This window comes from Leucoraja erinacea, chromosome 15 (assembly GCF_028641065.1).
Source record: "Leucoraja erinacea ecotype New England chromosome 15, Leri_hhj_1, whole genome shotgun sequence".
NCBI classification, from domain to species: Eukaryota; Metazoa; Chordata; class Chondrichthyes; order Rajiformes; family Rajidae; genus Leucoraja; species Leucoraja erinaceus.
The window spans coordinates 18,943,908-18,956,025 of record NC_073391.1 but is presented as its reverse complement, the minus strand read 5'-3'; the positions used below and the strand labels follow the sequence as shown (position 1 = coordinate 18,956,025).

Below are 12,118 nucleotides of genomic sequence, written 5' to 3'. Positions count from 1 at the left end.
TCCTTTAAGGAATGGGAGGAGGATTTAAGGCAAAGCAAAGCAGCTGATGTAAGAGGACACAAAGCGCTGGAGTAGATTAGATTAGATTAGATCGTTGCCTGCAGCCAGCCATACATATAATAATAAACACCAAAATACACAATAAACACAAATTAACATCCACCACAGTGAGTTCACCAGGCACCTCCTCACTGTGATGGAGGCAAAAGTCTTAAGGTTATTGTCTCTTCCCTCCTCATTCTCCCTCTGCGCTGAGGCGATATGTTGTTACCCCAACGGGCGATGGTAGTCAGTCCCGCGGCTCAACCGAGCTCCGCGAACGGGCCAGTTCAAGCTCCGCGGCCCGGGGTGGTCGAAGCTGCCGGCCTCCAGTTGAGCGGACGCAGCTCTTGCCGCGGGAGCTCCGGAAAACAGGCACCAGCCTGTGACCTGGGAACTCCCGACGATGTCGTCCACTGGCCCGCGGCCGAGCCCCGGTTTCATGTCGCCGCCGTCGGAACGCAGCCTCAGCCACCGGAGCACCGTCTCAGCCCCGCGCCGAGCTGCCCTCACCAGAGCGCCGTCTCAGCCCCGAGCCAGGCCGCCCTCACTGGAGCGCCGTCTCAGCCCCGGGCCGGGCCGCCCTCACCGGAGCGCCGTCTCAGCCCCGAGTTGTGCCGCTGCCACTGGAGCGCCATAGCCCCGCGCCGGGCCACCTTCACCGGAGCGCCATCTCAGCCCCGCGCCGGGCCGCCCTCACCGGAGCGCCGTCTCAGCCCCGAGTTGTGCCGCTGCCACTGGAGCGCCATCTCAGCCCCGCGCCGGGCCACCCTCACCGGAGCGCCGTCTCAGCCCCGCGCCGGGCCGCCCTCACCAGAGCACCGTCTCAGCCCCGAGTCGTGCTGCTGCCACTGGAGCGCCCGAACGCCACCACAGTTCTGAATTCGACCAGCCTCACGTTGGTGAGTCCTGGCTGGCTCTGCCTCCGGAGCCTCGAGGTCGGTCGCAGGTTGGAGGCCCCCAGCTCCGCCATTATTCCTCAGCGCAGGCGGAGGCAGAGAAGAGGGGATACGACAGAAGAGTCGCATTCCCCCGAAGGGAGAGACAGAAAACCATGTTTCAGCCCCCCCCCCCACACATAACACAACCTGATAACCAAAAATTTAACTAAAACAAGACAAAAAAACAACAAAAAAAAGTAAAGACAGACAGACTGCAGGCGAGCAGCAGCCGTTCAACAGCGCCGCTACTGTTCAACAGCGTCACCACTAATACACAAAAGGGCACAAAATGCTGGAGTAACTCGGCAGGTCAGACAGCATCTCTAGTGAACATCGATAGTGATGTTTTGGATCATGTCCCTTCCATCATCTATCCATGCTCTCCAGGGATGCTGCCTGACCTGCTGAGTTACTCCAGCATTTTGTGCCCTTTTGTGTATTAACTAGCATCTGCAGTTCTTTGTTTCCACATTATAGCTGGTGTAAGGGGTCAGGAACACAATTTCCTTAAGAATACAGGTATGCCACCTCTAGATCCCAGTGCCTTGTTTAAGAATGTGCAAAGCCTCACATTTGGCCCTAGCCATTTGGAAATGCATCAATGCATCACTGTGTGTCAGCTGGCATAGAAACATAGAAAATAGGTGCAGGAGTATGCCATTCAGCCCTTTGAGCCAGCACTGTTATTCAATATGATCACGGCTGATAATCCAAAATCAGGACCCCGTTCCGGCTTTTTCCCCATATCCCTTGATTCCGTTGATTCCCTTAGCCCTAAGAGCTAAATCTAACTCTCTCTTGAAAACATTGAGTGAATTGGCTTCCACTGCCTTTTGTGGCAGAGAATTCCACAGATTCACAACTCTCTGGGTGTTCTTCAGTAGAGTCTGCAAACACTTACTCGATAGAAATTCAGTCTAATTTGTGCCTTGGTGCACTAAACTACAGGTTTCAGCACCTCCAGGCAAATTCAAATTATGGTAATCAGAATTAGAAACAAAATTATGGGTTAAAACCAGTCTTTCAAAACAGGCATGTCCTATTAAAGCAGCACTCATCTAGTGCCGGTTTTCATCCTTTCACCAAAATAACCTTCTTTACATTTAGCACAGATTATCAAATACTACGTTTGAAAAAAATTGATGGATCAATGACCAAGTATGAGATTTTACAATTGTATTTGCAGTTGCAGGTATGCCAAGTATAAAATTAATGCCCAAATAGAAACCCCATAAAAAGACATAAATTAGCCAAAAATACATTTTAAAAGAGCCAACATTATATCCAGAAACCATGCCCTAAATTGGCATCTATCTGGTTCCAGTCAGAACCTCACCCGATTTAGCACATTTGAAAACATTTTTCTATGACAAAATTAAACATGGATATTAGCCTTCAAAGGCACACATTCAAAGGTAGTCAGCAGCATAGTATGGCTATCTATGTATAGCATGGCTGCCATGTAGGAGAGAGGAGGCAACATGGGAGAGGAAGAGGACTCGACTTTTCACAGTGCAACTATGAAAGCCGAGTGACCAGGTAGAGGCTAAGAGAAAGGTTCACTGTGCCTGGAGACTTTCAACCAGCACTATTTGAAGAACTTGGCAAGAGGTGGCTGCAGTGGTCTCCTTCAGGAGTAAGAAACATGTGCTGCTGGAGCAATGCCAGATCTCACACAAGATGTCCAAATGAGCTAAAGACTAAAAGGTAACACTTTAATTCTGATAGTTAATTTCCCCCTTAGATATTGTCTTAATTACATTGCTTGTGCCTCAGTTCACAGCCTCTACACTCACTCCATTATTCCCATTCTAATTTCTCCACTGCCCACACAAAGCACATGCCTCCAAATGCAGCTGAATTAAAAAGTCATTCAATGTCTTTCAAGATTCAAGATTCAATTTAATTGTCATTTGGACCCCTTGAGGTCCAAACGAAATGCCGTTTCTGCAGCCATACATTACAAACAAATAGACCCAAGACACAACATAATTTACAAAAACATCCATCACATCGCTGTGATGGAAGGCCAAAAAAACTTATCTCTCCACTGCACTCTCCCCCCCCCCCCCCCCCCCCCAATGTCAGAGTCAAAGTCAAAGCCCCCGGCTGGCGATGGCGATTGTCCCGCGGCCATTAAAGCCACGCCGGGTGGTGCGAGGTCGCACACCGGGTCTTGGTGTTAGAGCCCCCGGCGTGCGCTCGCAGAGTCCCGCGGCCATTCCAAGCCGCGCGGGGCGGTGATGTCAGGCCCCGCTCCAGGAGCTCTTCAACCCCGCAACTCGGGCGGGAGAAGTCGCCGTTGCAGGAGCCCTGAAAAGCGGTCTCCCTCCAGGGACCCGCGGGCTCCCGGTGCCGCCGTCCGCCAGACCCGCAGTTGCAGCCTCCGAATCTCCGGAGGTCGGGCCGCAGCAGCAGCAGCGCTCCACCACCGCTCCACCCGCTCCGGACTCGGCCAGCCCCGCGACGGTGAGGTGAGTCGTCGGCACCAGAGTCCCCGGTCTTCTCCTGTTGGAGGCCGCTCCACGTTGCAGCCCCAACGACAACGGAGACCCGACAAAGAAAAGGTCGGGTCTCCCGTGCAGGGAGAGATTTAAAAGTTACCCCCTCTCTCCCACCCCACCCCCACTCCCCCACACACACACCCCAACAAAAAATAACAAAAACGACATAAAAACATAGACAAAAATAATAAAAACGCGGACGGGCTGCAGAGGCCGCTGCTGGCGAGAGTCGCGCCGCCTACCAAATCTCCCTCATTTGTATAAAGAGAGCAAGGAATAGGAGTCGGGCCACCCACACTGACAGAAGGATCTTCATTTCGATTAAACTACCCTGCTCCTCGTGCGCTTAGTGGCTACCAAACCCACAGCCACGCTCGGAATAACTGCAATATGCTATCAGCCAGGAATCACTACATCCAATTTGATTTGATATCCTCATTACCATCTGTACTGTTGCATCACTATCACTTACATGTGCTGCTGTTTTGTGCAGGGATTGGACATTCCCACTAGGGAAGAGATGGAGCTGGAATAATAGAAGAAGAGGGGATGTAGGAAGATGGTGATTATGGTGGCACAATAGTACTGCAGATGGCGCAGCTGCCTCATAGCACCAGCTACCCAAATTTAATTTTGACCTCCAGTGGTGTTTGTATCGGGCATGTATTATCCCTGTGACCACAAAGGTTTCCCTTGTGTCCTCTGGTTTCCTCACTCGCCCCAAGGACCTGCTGGAAGATAGGTCAGCTGGCTGCTGTAAAATTACCCCTATATCAGTTGGCTTGTGAGAGCTCAAGGACATTTTTAATAATTATACATGAGAGAATAGAGCATCTAAAAGTAATATGTCATATGTTATCTGAAATTACAGAGATATGGCATTAAGAAACTGAGCAGAGAGATGCCATCTGTAACCAGATCACTTTTCTCATTGAGAATCAAGATGCCATACATCTGATTTCAATGGATAAAGATTTGCTATCCATGAACAGCTTGCAGTTTTTTAGAAGCAAAAGATTGCTAAATGCAAGCAGCTATCTGTTTTCCAAGTTGCTTGAAGAGCGAGCAGTCCAAAGAGATGCCATGCACAAGCAGGTCACTGACAGGAGCAAGCGAGAGCAGAAACATGACTGAGGAAAGCTCTTCTCACTCTTGCAGGAACAGAGATATACATCAACTTCCACCTATATTTATTCTGAATAGACTCCTGCTCAGATCACACTGTAGATGAGTGGGAGATAGATGGGACCATACATCGTCTAGCATGGCTCTGGACGTGAAGGATGAAACAATACTGACATCCTGCCTCATCAGGTCATCAGGTCATCAAATTACCTTCTACCAGACAGCATGCTCACTGTGTTACACAGACAGCCATTGGCCTTGTTGAGTTGTCTGAAGTAGGCTCATGAAGAGCAAGATCTTTTTATCAATCATAAAGGTCATTGGTACAGATTCTCTAGTGAAATCAAGCAACTTTCCTTCAGCTAGATTACTGTGGCGCGGCAAGCACCGTGACACAGCACTAAAATTTCAAAACTGACTTAACAATCAGTGTTGTGGGTAAAGCAGAGGGGTGCATAATTTGATTCAACAATGCTATGATGCTTGATGTTTACATATTGTTTGAAATTATTCAGATCATACCAGCACTATTAAAATCTATCAAAATGCAAAGAAAATTAACAGCTGATTGTGGTAGCTGTTCGCACTACTGCAGACCTTGCTGTGCCTCTAGCGAGGATGCTCATGGATGCCCATGGAGTACTGCCTGTCATCACTGAGGCACTGATTGAGTGATTATGGCAACAACTCACTGTGGATGGAACCTCTCCCTGTTAGATTCAAGTGCACTCTGTGGACGTTGAACGAGTTTGAGCAGCCTACAGCGAGTTATAAAACTGCCCAATCAAAGCTATTGATGTCTACAGTGTTCTTTTAATACAGACCCTCTATTCCAAGTTGTGTCATAGGAAGAGAATGCAGATTACAAAGTAAAACTTTGTTCAAAACTCCTTGAAGAAATGCAACAGTCTCACACATTTGCAAGAATCTCGGGCTTATCTACTCTCAATGTGATGAAGGAGCATTTGGAATGGGATTGAGACCTTGAAGTCCATGCATCAGAACCACACATCAGCCATGCCACAGAATGCAAGGGCAGAGACATGTTACAACTGAATAAAACAATGGTTAGGCAGCACATGAATTATTGTGCGCAGTTATGAATGGCGCACTATGGGGAAGATCTGATTGCACTGGAAAGCATGCAGAAAAGTTTCACTGGGGTTTAAACACTCCCCATTCCCACACCAATCTGTTTGTCCATGGTTTTCTCCACAGTCACATCGAGGTTAAAGACACACAAGAAGAACAAGACCTCATATTCCACTTAGGTGGCCTACAACCCAAATGATATGAGCATTAATTTTTCTAATTTCCAGTAACCCACACTCCTTCTGGTCCTTTCCCACTCCTACCATTCCACCAAGGTTCTCACTACCTTTGTTCACCTTTTCCATTCCACCCACACCCCTGCTACCAAGATTCATTGCTCTTCCCCCACTGGTTCCATCTATCCACTACCCACAAATCTGTCCACTACCCACACGTCTATCTTGCTGGGATTTTTCTTAATTGGCCAATCTTTCTAATCCTGTTCCTCATATTGTTCCATCTGCCCATATCCCTCCCTTTATCTGGTTCCACGTCATCTTCCAGCCTCCGTCTCTACCTTCCCCTTCTTCTTCCCCCATTTGGCTCAAATTTCTCAACATTTTATTTCCTTTTCTGTTTCCACCGATCACCCACAGGCCTCCGTCTCAACTCAATCCTCATCCTTCCCACCTGAACCAATTTGTCCATCATCCCCTCCACCTCACCTGGTTCCACCTATGACCTATCAGCCCCTGTATTACCACTCCCTCTCACCTCATTACACTGACTATATTCCCTCTATACTCTTAATCCTGATGCAGAATCTTGAACCTAAAAGTTGATCATCCCTTTAACCCCAGATGCTACTCGACTAGCGTCCTCCAGCAGTTTGTTTTTGCTCCAGTTTCTAGCATCTGCGATCTCTCCTTTGTTCATCAGATGTTGCCTTGATTGGAGCAGTTCAGTTAAAAGAGGAGATTGTGTACACAAACTTACTTTTCCCTGGAGCAGTAGTGACGAAAGGGTGACCTGATACAGGCATGCAAAATGAAGAGTGGGATAGACAGGATGTAGAGTAAAAATATTTTCCCACGGTGTGTGTGTCTAAAAAAAAAAAAAATAGGTGTGGTGAATTTTTTTTTTGCCCCCGCAGAGAGTGGTTGGAATTGGAAACACATACCCAATGAAGGGTCGGGGGGGGGGGGGGGGGGGGGGGGTCTAAAACAAACGGTAGGAGGTGGCATAGGTATATGGTCAGACATGTTAACTTTAAACAGGATCGAATGGTGAATTTTTTTCCCGCAGAGAGTGGTTGGAATCTGGAACACACTGCCCAAGAAGGTGGTCGAATCGGGTATCCCCACAATATTTAAGAAGCATCTAAACAAGCACTTGAATCACCCAGGAATAATCAAGTAAGAATTTAATTGTTCTATCTGGGACATATGACAATAAAACACTTGTGACTCTTGACTAAATGTGGCCAAATAAGATTATTATAGTTAAGTGAAACAGTGGCATGGACCTGGTGAGCCAAAGGGCCCATTTTTGAGCTATGTGACTGTACCTACGAAATGGTTCAGAAATAACTTTTAAAATGGTTAACAACATGAAAATGCAAAGTTTTGTAGCTGTTTTAGACATGAATTAATAAAATAATACCAAACAGGCTATTTCAATGCACCTGCATTGCTGATCCTGATTTTACAGTTAATGTACTAATATTAAATCTCAGCTTCATTTGCTCAATGTGGACTGCACAATAATAGAGAAATTCCAGGGAAGAAAATTCTAATTTATCCACAAGGCTAAACATAATCATGCCCTATTGCTATAATAATAGTTTTCTAAAAATATCCTTGATAAAATCCAGGTATTCAATTTTAACACCCTTGTCAAATTGCAAAAAGCAGCTCAAATACACTATCCTGATCCAATATATTTCAGTTGTGCAGCATATTTTACGAACATAGATTAAAAAAAAATACTATATCTGATCTGGCTCCAAACACATTATTTTCAACATTCCTCAAACACTGCATAACAATGCACTGATTATCTCCAAACACAATTGCAGAAAACTTTTACTCAAACTTTTTGCTCAAGGTCTTTCTATACATATCTAAAGAGGTAAACATCACCAATGAGTTTTAAAAACTTTAATATCACTATCTCAACAATTCCCCAAGTGGTGTTGCTAGTTCTACAATGTTCTTTTTGTCAGTTCAGTATCCTCCATTACTAGTATTTATAATCTTTGCCAGCGATTCTACACTGATCAGTTAGTTGTCTTCAGTTACAAATGATGTGGTGAATCGGATTTTGCGATCTCCTTCAAACCTTCAATGAGGCAATGCAAGTCCTGTTTTTTTCCCCAATTGTTTTTAAATATACGGCAGGTCTGAAACTGGATCACTGTTCTGAAATTTCTGTCAGACATTGGGGTGTAGTTTTACATCCACCTTCTTTGTGAAATAGTTGCATAATTGTCAGGAAAATATCAATCAAATTTCTTGCCAATGCAATCTAATTTGATGTAATTTAATGTATAATTACATAAAATGAAAATAATTATTTAACATTAATTGATCCCCGTGGAAGAGACGGACATTTTATGTCCACTTTACAAATCACTGGCTATGCTCTGTCCTGACCCTCCTCTTCCCCAACTCCCACCATCCCCTGCAATCAGTCTGAAGAGTGGTCCTCACTTGAAACATCACCTATCCATGTTCTCGAGAGAAGCTGCCAGATCCGATAAGTTACTCCAGCAATTTGTCTCTTTCTTTATATAAACCAACATCTGCAGTTCCTTATTATTATATTATACCTTAAGGAACTGATTTTATACGTGCAGCCCAGATATGCCATAATTGTCATGATGCTCATCTGTAACATGGCAATGTCACAGTTTGATTTTTTAAAGTAATATCACAGCACGTTGACAGGGTGTGTGAAGCTTCCTTCAAATACAATCAGTGGTATTTACCTCTGATGAATCCATCCTTCGTTCTTCTTCATTTGTTGATATTCTTTACGTTGATTACATTCTGTGACCTCACATTCATGTGTCTCTTTGACTGCTAAAGCTGCTTCCAATAAATTGTTTCTTCTTTCTTATAAAAAACATTTGCCCCCTTAACAACTTTTCACATCTTTGCAAATAATGGCGTTTTTTAGAACCTCTATCATGTTCATAGGAGCTGATGGAAAACAAAAGGCAGTTTGGACAGCTGCCGTTGTTGTTGGCGCCATTCAGAAATTTCCTATATTTTTCACGCTGATTTGCAAAAATGTTTCTCTGCATAGTCCTCTTAATTCTTAGGTTTAGTTCCACTAATGGTACTTACCTCTGAAAAGGAGAGAGGGAGTTCCAGGGCAAGCAGGAGGATTGAATCAGAAAATTACATTCTGATTACAATTTTATAAAAACCTGTTCTTTTGGAAAATTGTCCCAATTTTTCCTTCCTTTTGACACAATTTCTATGCACTGTTATTTTATTTGTTATTCACCAATTATTTTTGTAGTTCCTCTAACCCATGACTTTTTTTATCTGAGGAAACATTTATAAGAGGAAACAATTACCTTTGATTTCATGAATTCTGATTGAATTGCAAAATTACCACGTTCAAAAAATTCGACATGATTTTTCATCTGAACATGCCCTTTTATTTTAAAGTGTAAATATCAGCCATTAGCAGGAAATACTTGTGTATATAAAAAGTATAATCATTGGTACGTAACTAATAATCATCAAGATAAGAATTTTAAGCAATCAAAAGCATCCTGAAAATTAATTTGCAACTTACATCCGGTTTCCTTTTCCGTCAAGGCATTTCACAGGAAGTCATTAAGACCAACAATATTCAGCAAAGCACTTGGTGAAGGTCTATTCAAAATGGTGCTATGGAAATAAACAAATTAATGATTAGTTTACTTCATTTTTTTTTGCAACCATCATGAAATTTTATACTAACTGAAATTAATATATAACGACACATGTATGTAAGGCATTATTTCAAAATCTGCAGATGACGTAAAACGGAGATACATACTAAAATGTGAGGAGAGTACTGTTGAACTTCAAAGAGATGTAGATGAATGGATGGCAGATGAAATTTATTGCTGAGAAATGAAAAAATTATGCTTTGATAGGAAGAAAAGGAAAAGGCAATATAAATAAGAGAACATAATTGGATCCAAGAACAGGAAAATCTGGAGTTATATGTCCTCAGTAACTGAATGTTAGTTGCATAAACATGCTTAAAAATGAATGTGATTTGTTTAAATATGGAAATAGATCAGAAATGGGTGCTGCAGCTTCAAGTGATGCAGCTGGTTAAGAAACTGGTTACCAAAGACACATGGAACCCTGGGCTTTGTAAAGACACCAAGTACATGAAGAAGAACATCCTAATGAACCTTTATAAAATGTGTAGGAAGGAATTGTACATGCTGGATTAAACCCGAAGATAGACACAGAAAGCTGGAGTAACTCAGCAGGACAGGCAGCATTGCTGGAAAGAAGGAATGGGTGACGTTTTGTTTTGGGTCGGTTCTGAAGAAGGGCCTCGACCAGAAACGTCACCTATTACTTCTCTTCAGAGATGCTACCTGTCCCGCTGAGTTACTCCAGCTTTTTGAACCTTTATAAAAGATGGCTTCAGCCAAAACTAGGACACCATGCCTGTTTGTGCATACTACACTTCAGGCACAGGAAAAGTACAGAAAGTGTAGGAGTGTCCAAAAGATTCAATCATTGAGGGACTGCAGTTATGTAGATAGTTTGGGAAAGCTACGACTATTCTCCTAAGAGGAGATCTGATAAAGGTAATTTAAATCATTAAGCATACAAAGGGAGCAGAGAGAAAATATTTAAGGGGTCAAGGGCCAGGCTCCACAGAATAAAGATGACCATGAAATAAATAAAAGTGACCATGAAAAACAATTTTATGTCAGTGATTAGGATCTGAAATAGACTCAGGGCATTAGTAGAGGCCAATTCAATTATATTGTTCAAATGAAGGCAGACAAAGTCTCTGAAAGGAAACAATTTGCACAACTACAGGGAAAGATTGGGTTGCTCTCACACACACGTGTCACAATGGCACAGTTAGAAGAACCACTGCCTCACAGCACCAGAGATCCAGGTTCAATGCCAATATCTGCTGCTGATATGTAGAGTTAGCACATCCTCGCTGTGAATGCTTGGGTTACATCATGGGTGATTTGGGTTCCTTGTACATTCTAAAAACGTGCGGGTTGGTAGGTTAATTGGTCACTTTAAAAATCACACCTAATGTGTAGATGAATGGTTAAATCTGGGGAGAGATTATGAGAATGTGCAAAGAATAAGATATGGGATTAATGTAGAATAATTGTAAATGTATGCGTGTTGGTCAGTGTAGACTCAGTGAGCCGAAGGGCCTGTTTTCGTGTGGTATCTCTACATGATTTATACAGCGATGCCTGCGCTTAATGGGTCAAAGAGTCTAATTTCATGTTGTAACCAGTCTGTTCTTTTTCGTGTCCATCTTGTTACAAATGTTGGCCTTGCTGTCATCGTCCGTCCTGAAAAGGACGCAAGCTTCCGACGACAATCAGTGGAATCCATCACTTGTCGCAGTAGATGATGTTGGTAGCAGAATTAGCTCAGGATACTTCCAGTTTCCAGCCCCGCGACATGGACGCTTCTGCTATGGGGCCTGTAACCAGTGATATATTGACTTTTTACTGAAAATATAGACTGCAATAATGAAATTATTTAATTCTAAATGATCATATTATCCTGCTAGTTGATAGAAGCATGATAAGAGCAAAAAGTAAATGTTATAGTCAGAATTCCTATAATTAACGAATGGCTGTAGGTCTTTACTATGTTAAAAGCTATACACAAATGTTTAAGCCGTTGATTTAGTTCACTTAGCATGTAATGGCATGCAGCTTGTTCATGAGTATGATAAGTTATGATAAGCTGTGCTTGAAATTTATGTGCCAAGGCCTTCCGATTGTGGAATGTGCTGGAAGTCTGAACAGAGTTCACAGCAACTAAATATTAATTGAATAAACTTGTCGGGATGAACATAGTACTTTGTTTAAATATGTCAATAAATCAGAAATGAGCCTTGCACTCTCAAGTGTACCTCCCAAATAAATTTATGTAATGATTTTCTGTTAGAAATCTCAACATCTTTTATGTTATATTTTTAATCATTACATAAATATTGTTGACTCACTCTTCTGATTTAACAGTTCATTTAATGCTTATACAAAAAAGACTCATCATAAAGCACACTTTCAACTATCTTCCAAAATCTGTTTGGAAATTAAAGCTAGTTTTCACTGAGTGCCCCGATCTATTCTCACATATTAAAGACCCTAGTAGGTTAATTGACTACAGCAGGTCACTTCTTAATGTAGGGTAATGGGGAATTGATGAAAGAAAAAAGGTTACAAGGATACAGGAAAATCAGAAG

General features: G+C 43.1%; 1 protein-coding gene across 1 annotated transcript in view; it reads right to left on the bottom strand.

Moving 5' to 3' along the window:
- The window catches only part of LOC129704011 (fibroblast growth factor receptor 2-like), a 169,368-nt gene that overhangs the window by 138,742 nt on the left and 18,508 nt on the right, over window positions 1–12,118 (bottom strand). Inside the window, exon 2 of the mRNA XM_055646817.1 lies at window positions 9,452–9,546. The gene's annotated coding sequence lies outside the window, so the exon portion shown is untranslated. The remainder of the gene's footprint in view (window positions 1–9,451; window positions 9,547–12,118) is intronic.